Source organism: Mesoplodon bidens (assembly GCF_964165515.1).
Source record: "Mesoplodon bidens genome assembly, chromosome: 8".
Lineage (NCBI taxonomy): Eukaryota > Metazoa > Chordata > Mammalia > Artiodactyla > Ziphiidae > Mesoplodon > Mesoplodon bidens.
In genome coordinates this window covers 95499575-95510139 of record NC_138165.1, presented here as the reverse complement: position 1 = coordinate 95510139, position 10565 = coordinate 95499575, and positions in this window count along the sequence as shown.

Sequence of the window (10565 nt, the reverse complement as noted above, 5' to 3'; positions counted from 1 at the left end):
GTCTATTGCAAAGCAAACTTTTAAAATTTTGATGAAGTCCAATTTATTGATTTTTCCTACTATGGATCATGCTTTTGTTCTCAAGTCCAAGAACTCTGCCTATCCTTAGATCTCAAAGATTTTCTCCTATATTTTTCTGAAATTTTTAGAGTTTTAAGTTTTACAATTAAGTCTGTGATCTATTTCAAGTTAATTTTAATATAAGGTGTGAGGCTTAGGTCAGGGTTCATCTTTTTGCCTATGGATGTCCAGTTACTCCATTCTCTTTTGTTGATAAGACTATCTTTCCTCTTTTGAATTGTTTTTGCACTATTTGTCAAGACTCAGTTGGGCAGATTTGTGTGGGTCTATATCTGAGGTCTCCATTCTGTTCCATTTATTTATGTGTCTGTCCCTATACCAATACCACACAGCCTTGCTTACTGTAGCAATGTAATAAGTCTTGAAATCAGGTAGACTGATTCATCCCACTTCATTCTTCTTTTTAAAATTTGTTTTAGCTATTAGTTCTTATATCTTTCCATATAAATATTAGGACAATCTTGTATATACCTTCAAAAATATTGCTTAGATTTTAATAAAAATTGAATTAAAACTATATATCTGGATGAAATTAGAGATTATCATACTAAATGAAGTAAGTCAGAAAGAAAAAGACAAATACCTATGATATCACTTATATGTGGAATCTAAAATATGACACAAATGAACCCACCTATGAAACAGAAACAGAATTAGGGACATAGAGAATAGACTGGTGGTTGCCAAGGGGGAGGAGGGTGGGATAGGGTTGGATTGAGAGTTTGGGATTAGCATATGCAAGCTGGTATATATAGAATGGATAAACAAGGTCCTACTGTATAGCACATGGAACTATATTCAATATCCTGTGATAAACCATAATGGAAAAGCATATGAAAAAGAATGTATAACTGAGTCACTTTGCTATACAGCAGTAATTAACACAACATTGTAATTCAACCTATACTTCAATAAAAAATTTTTTTAACTATATATCAATTTAGGGAGAATTGACATCTTTATGATGTTGAGTCTTCCAATCTGTGACCACAGTGTGTCTCTCAATTTATTTGGGTCTTGCTTGATTTCTTTCATAAAATTTATATAGTTTTTTAGCATATAGGTCCTGTACATTTTTGTTATATTTATGCCTAAGTATTTCATTTTTTTGCATGGCTATGGATGGTATTGTATTTTTAATTTTGGTGTCCACATGTTTTTTGCTAGGATATAGAAATATGATTGATTTCTATATGTTTATCATGTATCCTCTGACCTTTTAACTCACTCATTAGTTCTAGGAGTTTTGTTTTGTTCTGTTTCTATAGATTCCTTAGGCTTTTCTATGTAGACAATCATGTCACCTGTGAACAAAGACTATTTTATTTCTTCCTTTCTGATCTGTATGCCTTTTATTTCTTTTTCCTGCTTATTGCACTGGCACAATGTTGACTAAGAGTGGTGGGAGAGGACATTCTACCTTGTTCCCAATCTTCGGGGGAGTGCATTCAATCTCTCACTATTAAGTATAGATTAGCTGTAGATTTTTTGTAGATGCCCTTTATTATGTTGAGGAAATTCCCCTCTATTTCTATTTTTCTGAGAGTTTTGATCATGAATGAATGTTGAATTTTGTCAAATGCTTTTTTCTGTATCAATTCATGCAATCATGTGTTAAATTAACATAGTGGATTGCGCTGATTGATTTCTGAATATTGAACCAGCTTTGCATCTCTGGAATAAACCTCACTTGGTCATAATGTATAATTCTCTTTTATATTTCTTTCTTTCTTTTTTTTTTTTTTTTTTTTGGCAGCAATGCATAACTTGCGGGATCTCAGTTCCCCGACCAGGGACTGAACTCAGACCACAGCAGTGAAAGCCTGGAATCCTAACCACTAGGCCCCTAGGGAACTCCCTCTTTTTTATATTTCTGATTCATATTTGTTCATTTTAAAAAATATTTCTTGCATCTGTATTCATGAAAGATACTGGTCTTCAGTTTTCACTTTTTGTATTATCTTTGTCTGGTCTTGGTATCAGGGAAATAATTCATCAAATGAATTAGGAAGTGTCCCTTCCTCTTCTATTTTCTGGAAAAGATTGTGGTAGAATTGGTGTTAATTCTTCTTTAAATATTTAGTAGAATCCTCCAGTGAAATGATCTGGGCTTGGAGATTTCTTATTCTGGAGTTGTTAAAGAATTCAGTTTCCTTCATTGTTACAGGACTATTCAAATTATCTCTTTTATATTGAGTGAGTTATGATAGTTTGTGTTTTTTGAGAAACAGTACATTTCATCTAAGTTGTCAAGTTTATATGTACAGACTTCTTCACAGTATTCCCTTATCAGTCTTTTGATGTCTATAGGGTTGGTAATGATACCCCATGTCATTCCTGATAGTGCTAACCTGTGCCTTCTCTTTTTTCTTTGCCAATCTTGCTAGAGATTTGTCAAATTTTTTTTACTTTTTCAAAGAACAAGCTCTTCGTTTCATGGATCTTCTCCTTTTTTTTTTTTTTTTTTTTTGGTTTTTATTTCTATTGATTTCTGCTCGTTATTATTGGGTTGGCCAAAATGTTCGTTCTGGTTTTTTCTGTAACATCTTATGGAAAACCCAAACGAATTTTTGGCCAACCCAATATCTCCTTCTGTTTGCTTTGGGTTTAGTTTTGCTCATCTTAATTCTGGATTCTTTAAATGGGAACTTAGATTATCATTTTGAGACTTTCCCTCTTTTCTAACGTATGCATTTAGCACTATAAATTTCCCTCTGAGCACTGCTGTATCTGTGTCCCACAAATTTTCATGTGTTGTATTCTCATTTCATTCAGTTCAATATTTCTTTTATTTCCCCAAGACTTCTTTTTTGACACATGGATTATTTAAAAGTGTGTTATTTAATTTTCAAGTTTGAAGTTTTCCTGTTATTTTCCTGTTGTTGATTTTCTAGTTTAATTCCACTGTGGTCAGAAAATAAATTCTGTATGATTTTGATTCTTTTAAGTGTGTTACAATTTGTTTTATGGCCCAAGATATGGTCTATCTTGGTATGTGCTCCATGATCACTTGAAAAGAATGTGTATTCTGATGTTGTTGGGATACTGTTCTATAAGGCTCATTTCATCCTACTGGTTGATGGTGTGGTTGAGTTTTTCCACATCCTTGATGATTTTCTACCCATTGTTCTATCAATTGTTGAGAGAGGAGTGTTGAAATCTCCATCTAGAATTGTGATTTGTCTACTTCTCCTTTCAGTTCAGTGTTTGCTTCACGTATTTCATTGCTTTGTTGTTTGGTGCATACACATTTGGGATTGTTAAGTCTTCTTGGTGGATTGACTCTTTTATCATTATATCATATTCTTCTCTGTCTCCTACTGCTGGGCAACAGTGAAAGTTCCAACTCCCCACTAGGTCTCTTCTGAAACCACCCTGATGGGAGGGAGAAGGGGCCTCATCACTGCTACGTGGGGTGGAAATCCAGGTCCCCTACTTGGCCTCTATGACACCACCCTAGCAGGGCTGCTGAAGTGCCTTGTCACAGTCTCTCAAGGATGGAAATCAGGGCTCCCCACTTATCCTTTCTTGGCATGGGTGGGAATGGGGCCACAGTTTTCTATGGTGTTTGGTGGTTACTGTATGAAAGCTTTCTGTCTTGCTGTGTTGTTCCTTTCCTGGTCCTTTGGCTAGAAAAAGCAGACTTTGCTGGACTTGCTTTTTTTTTCAAACTCATTGACTTTTCTGACTTGCCAGCTACTTCAGCTCCAAATTTGGGAAATATGAGGCAAAAAAAAAAAAAAAAAAAAAACAATCCCAAGGAACTCATCGATGTGTTCTTCCTCAGGTCCCAAGGTCCCTCCTGGTCTGCCACCTTCTTTCCTTTCAGTTTCCTTGTGTTTCTTTTATATATAATATCCAGGGGGGTTAGTTGTCCTTTTCAGGAGGAGTAGGGGAGAGTATGCCTACTGTCATATATTTTTTAATAAAAGCTGTATTCAACAACCAGCTCACCAGTCCCTAAAATTTAACAACTGGCTCTTGTAAGCTGGCTCCAACATCACACTGCTATGAGTTTCAGAGGGAGTCAGAGACCATCTGCCACCACAGAAGTTAAAAATGCCACATGCTCTCGTTCCCAGCCTTCCCTGAAGCTTGGGCACAGACACATGATGTCAGCTTAGCCAAGGAGATGCACCCACCTGGGACCGTGGATCAGGCACTAGTGATGCAGCAGGATAGCGGAGGATCCTTCTGGTGGCCATTCCAGGGGCAGCCATGACAGCAGAACCAGGGATGGCATCCACCACCAGGGCCTCAAACCGCGGCAACTCATGCTCCGTGGTGACAGCAGCGTTCTCGCCAAACTTCTTCTGTGACATGTCTTTGTGGTTCTGGCCAATGTCACTTCTGAGTTGGATTCTCCTACTTTCCCAGTGGTTCTATGAGTGGCTTTCAACAGCTATGTTTCTGCTTAACTTGGCTAGGTCTGGCTTCTATCGGGTGCCAATAAGCATTCTGACTGATTGCACATTGCACTGACTCTCAGCTGCAAACCCCTCTGGGAAACAAAAACCTCAGCCTCTACCACAAACAACTTTATTCTTACTCAGGGGAAATGATTTGGGGAGTAACTTACAGCTAACAGAGCAGTGGAACTCAACTTAGAAGGGGGTGCTGAGAGGGGCTGCTAGCACCCCAAAGCCACAACGATGCAACTCACTATCTTAGCTGCCAAATGCCTCCCTCGGCTATTCTGACCGCCCACACAGTGACTTAATTATAGTCTCTCCCTGTGAGATGAGCAAGTGGCCATTGGGTGGAATGCACTAACTAGCCTGACCTTGGGAACAAGACAATCCAGATGACACTAAAATCTTTTTCTCCCTTCTGCACTTCCAACTCACCCTCCCCCCTTCCACACTGCTGAAGACCTGATTACTGTTTTTTATGTCCTTGAGGGTGGCTTTTGTGCATGAAAAAGACCACTTATAGCTTTACTCGGGTCTTGAAAATTAGAATTTGATTTACTAAATGTGTAGATTCAGAAATATATGGCTCTTCCTTAAGCTTTAAAAAATCAGCTTATTATCCTATGTATAAGTCTAGCAAATATTAACAATCACTTTGAGAGGGCTTTTGATTAATGTTTGGTCCCATTTATACACTTAGCTAATTAAACCTCTTTAACATTTTAAGCAGCTTTTATAAATGTAACGTATTCAATTCCTTTTTAAGTACTTCATCTGACAAACCTTCCCGAGTACTAAAGTGACTCGATTTAATAAATTAAGCATACAAAAAACAGTCAAGCTTAAATTCTCTTAAATTTCCAATCTATATGTAAACTTAGATTTCAACTTAAGATCACAAATCTCAATCAATTATTCAAGTGAAAGCACAAAAGAAGAATGTTAGTGGTCTAATATTCTAATAGCCAAATTCTCTTTAAAACTGTATGAACATTGGGGCTTTGCTGGTGGTGCAGTGGTTAATAATCCGCCTGCCAATGCAGGGGACATGGGTTTGAGCCCTGCTCCGGGAAGATCCCACATGCCGCGGAGCAACTAAGCTCATGGGCCACAACTACTGAGCCTGCGTTCTAGAGCCTGTGAACCACAACTACTGAGCCTGCATGCCACAACTACTGAAGCCTGCGTGCCTAAAGCCCGTGCTCCGCAACAAGAGAAGCCACTGCAATGAGAAGCCCGCGCACCAAAATGAAGAATAGCCCCCGCTCACCGCAACTAGAGAAAGCCCGCACACAGCAACAAAGACCCAACACAGCCAAAAATAAATTTAAAAAAAAATTGTATGAACATAAAGTATCATTGCTGTTGACTGAATGCCTGTGTCCCCCACCAAAATTCATATGTTGAAATCCTAACCCCGAAAGTTATGATATTAGAAGGTGGGGCCTTTATGAGGTGATTAGGTCATGAAGGTGGAGTCCCCATGAATGAAATTAGTGCCCTTATAGAAGACCCCAGAGATCTCCCTTGTCCCTTCTGCCATGCGAGGACACAGCAAGAAGACATATGGCCAACTGCAACAACATGGATGGACCTGGAGGGTATTATGCTTAGTGAAATAAATCAAACAGAGAAAAACAAATATTGTATGTTTTCCCTTATATGTGGAATCTAAAAAATAAAACAAATGATTGAATATAACAAAACAGAAACAGACAAACAGAACAGAGGACAAACTAGTGGTTACCTCTCCCCAGGGATAGGGGAGAGGTAAGATAGAGGAAAGGGATTAAGAGGTACAAACTACTAAGTATAAAATAAATAAGAGGGACCTCCCTGGTGGTCCAGTGGTTAAGACTCCACACTACCACTGCAAGGGGCATGGGTTTGACCCCTGGTCAGGGAAATAAGATCCTGCATTTTGTATGCCACATGGCGCAGCCAAAAAAAAAAAGAGAGAGTGATATATTTTATAAATAAATAAATAAAGATATCAGTATGTAATGCACAGCACAGGGAATATAGCCAATATTTTAGAGTAACTTTTAAGTGGAGTATAATCTATAAAAATATTGAATCATTATGTTGTACACCTGAAACTAATACGATATTGCAAATCAACTATACTTCAATTTTTTAAAAAAAGAAGACAACTGCTATCTATGAACCAGGAAGTGGGCCCTCACCAGACATCAGATCTTCAGCACCTTGATCTTGGACTTCCCAGCCTCTAGAAGTGTGAGAAATAATTTTCTGTTGTTTATAAGCTACCCAGTCCACAGTATTTTATTATAGCACCTTGAATGGGCTAAGATAATAATATATGCACAGGGTTTCCCTGGTGGTGCAGTGGTTGAGAATCTGCCTGCCAATGCAGGGGACACGGGTTCGAGCCCTGGTCTGGGAAGATCCCACATGCCGCGGAGCAACTAGGCCCGTGAGCCACAACTACTGAGCCTGCGTGTCTGGAGCCTGTGCTCCGCAACAAGAGAGGCCGCGATAGTGAGAGGCCTGCGCACTGTGATGAAGAGTGGCTCCCACTCGCCGCAACTAGAGAAAGCCCTCGCACAGAAAAGAAGACCCAACACAGAGAAAAATAAATAAATTAATTAATTTTAATAATAATATATGCACAAGTTCTTTGAACTTGAAAATATTAAAACTACAGCTTTGATTCCCTTAAACAGTTGTGTGCTGAATTTTTAAGTTTCCCTAGGCTACTGAAATGTCTATGCATAAGGGAGATAATTTCCTTTTCTCTGAAGTTGTTAATCCATGAGATTTTGGGTGAGATGCCGACTGCATCCTCACTGGTGACTCTGTGGACCAGTCAAGCCCTATTTGCAGTCTCTAATTTTCTGACTTAAAGATGGAGGTGGCCAAAGAGATCACTCCCTTAGAACAAGTGGTTGATTACTGGCTTTCGAACCAGAGCCCAGTCCATAACCCCCATCCAGGACCCATACCTGATTTTGTAATTATTTGACTCTTAAAGTATGTAGCTATGTTTTTTCCCATATCACTTTAAAGAATCCTGCATTCTTTTCATATGATTCTTCTCCCTCGGGGCTGCACAATTCTTATGGATGTTAAACTTCTATATAATTTAATTCTGGTTATGTCTCAGAGCTTTGTCTGATTATTCAGTCATAACTCCCAAGGTCATTCTCCAAGGTCATTGCTCAGCCCCACCTCTTACTTTACCCACTGTGGTCCCTGAGTTCTTAATTCCCCTGGGAATGGAAGAGCAGGCTCCCTCCAAGATCTGTGCTCCCTTCTACCTGGCAAGGCTAAGTAAGAAACTTCTTAAGCCTAGTACCTTCTCCCAGAGATTGTCTGGAGTTACCATGGCACTACAGCCTCCTGCTTCCCACCCTCCCAAAGCAGGCACTACAATGACCAAGGTCTCTTGGAAGAACAAGGTCCACATCAGAGGCACTGGAGCAAATCCCTAACCTCCCAGAAGGATGAGAGGACATAACCAAGTCACCAACCAGTTCCTGGACTAAGGTTACAACCCAGGACTCCCAACTCCCAGCCCTGCACTGTGACCACTCAACCACAATGCCTTCAACAACAGCAAAGTCAGCAGAGCCAGGAAGGAGTTCACAGATCACAGCCCCAGCCATCCAGCCCAAACATTAGAGTGTGCTGCATACAGCCCTTTCAGTTGCTTGGTAAACAGCATAGAAGTAGGCATGGTTCCTGCCTTCTCTAAAATAAATATACATACCGTGTATTTGTGTTTTCACACTAGGGAGAAGCGACAATAAGAAATGACTGTCAGCTATAGTGGGAAGAGCAGGTAGGGCTGGGCCCCACTGAGCAGAGGCTGGAGGAGAGAAAACAAGGCATAGGGGTGGCCTCCAGGGGTCCCATCCTTGGGGAAAACTCTTACCAAAAAAGCCCTGTACACAATGGGCCCTCCAAAAGCCAGACTGATGATGCTCTGGTCCCTCCATCATTAGCATCTTGAAGAACCACTGGTGGAGCAGGAACAGGACAGCTAAGATAGAACGCAAACCTTCCTGCCGGCTGGAACCCCAGGGCCATCTCCCAGGCTCCTGTCCATGTCCCATCTTGTCTCCTACGGCTCCTGGGGCTTCTGATGGCGCTTCCTCTTTCCCACCGGCCACTGTCTACTCATCAGCCTGGTATGCAGCCTCGCCAGCATCTCTCCCTCCAGCTGGCTTGGAAAGAAACCCACGATGCCTCTTTGGGTTTTGAGGAGATTTTTACTAACAGACACAGAGAAAGGGACAGCTGTAATTGAAACTAACAAACATGAAAACCAAAACATTCTCAGAATTCTTTAAAAGTTCTACTGCTGGGCTTCCCTGGCGGCGCAGTGGTTGAGAGTCTGCCTGCCGATGCAGGGGACGCGGGTTTGCGTCCCGGTCCAGGAGGATCCCACATGCTGCAGAGCGGCTGGGCCCGTGAGCCATGGCCACTGAGCCTGCGCGTCCGGAGCCTGTGCCCCGCAACGGGAGAGGCCACAACAGTGAGAGAGGCCCGCGTACCGCAAAAAAAAAAAAAAAAAAAAAAAAGTTCTATTGCTGTCACCTTGGCTGTCACTGGATCCTCAGCAGGGCAGTGTCCTTGATCTCTTGTCCCTTCCTCGTCTGCCACCTGCTCAGCCGTAGGCCCTGAGCACCCTGTGACCAGGCATTTGTTTTCTTGTTGTTCAGGGTACAAAAAAGGCACAGGCTGGGTCTCTGCCCATCTTACGGCCGAGAAGGGAGATAGACAAGTACAAGTCACGGGGGTGCGGCAGGAGAGGCGCCTTGGCAGGCATGCCAAGAGAGTCTCTAAAGAAAGTCTTGTCAAATATCATATGATACTGCTTATATGTGGAATCTTAAAAAAGGCTACAAATCAACTTATCTACAAAACAGTAATAGAGTTACAGATGTAGAAAACAAACTTATGGTTACTGGGGGGTAAGGGAAGGGGAGGGATAAATTGGAAGATTGGGATTGACACAAACACACTACTATATATAAAATAGATAACTAATAAGGGCCTATTGTATAGCACAGGGAACTCTACTCAATACTCTGTAATGACCTATATGGGAAACGAATCTAAAAAAGAGTGGATATATGTATAACAGATTCATTTTGCTGTACACCTGAAACTAACACAACATTGTAAATCAACCATACTCTGATAAAATTTTTTTTAAGTCTTGTTTCACATGCTCCTCAGTGCTCCCATCCCCCTCCGTCATTCCAGCAGCATCCAGCCCCTGCTCCATCTCCAGCTGTGCCCCACCTGCTCTCTGTCCCTCCCCTCCCATGGTCCAGGCAGCCTTGTCCCCCGAGCTCCCTGCTCCTCCTCTCAGGCCCCAGATCCAAGTGGGACTCACCCACCACCCAGAGAACATCCCAACAGCTGTGTGCTTAGTCAGCACTTGATAAAGCGTTGTTCAAGAAAAACATTTCTAACTAAATTAAAAATAATCCAAGCAGAGGCTTCAAATATTAAATCTTCCTTCTAGAACATAAACCCTACAAATATTGAAGTTTGCTCTTGGCACAAGTGGTGAATCACACAACTGATCAAGTTCTCTCTCAGATAATTATATCTTTTATTTATCTAGAACCCAAACTCCTCACTCTGAGTTTCCTATCTGCCACATTGGATTCAGTCCCCGGCTCGATGCTTGCCCGGAACCTGTTTGATTGTTATTTCCAGCAACGGCTTAAGCGCCAGCTGTACGGCCAGCATTTGGTGCAAGTGCCCTTGAGTTCTGTTTCGTCTTTCCACTTTCAGAATTCCCTTTGAGAGCTCTAAGTGTCAACAGGCACGATCATTATTTGAGTCACCCGACACAAGAAGAGATGTCACACCGGCTGCCAAACGGGACATATTGCCAGGTTCTGTGCCCTAAGGGAGAGGGCAGGGGCAATCCAAGCAGATGGTCTGTGAGCTTCGACAGCCAGAAGTTTTCACGAGGGCATCAGACCACGAGTGAGGTGAATCCAGCACAGAACAAGGAAACGCCAGCCGCTCTCTTTGCTCAAAGCAGAAGAATGAATTAGCACTTCTCTGGGCCTGAACTAGACCAAG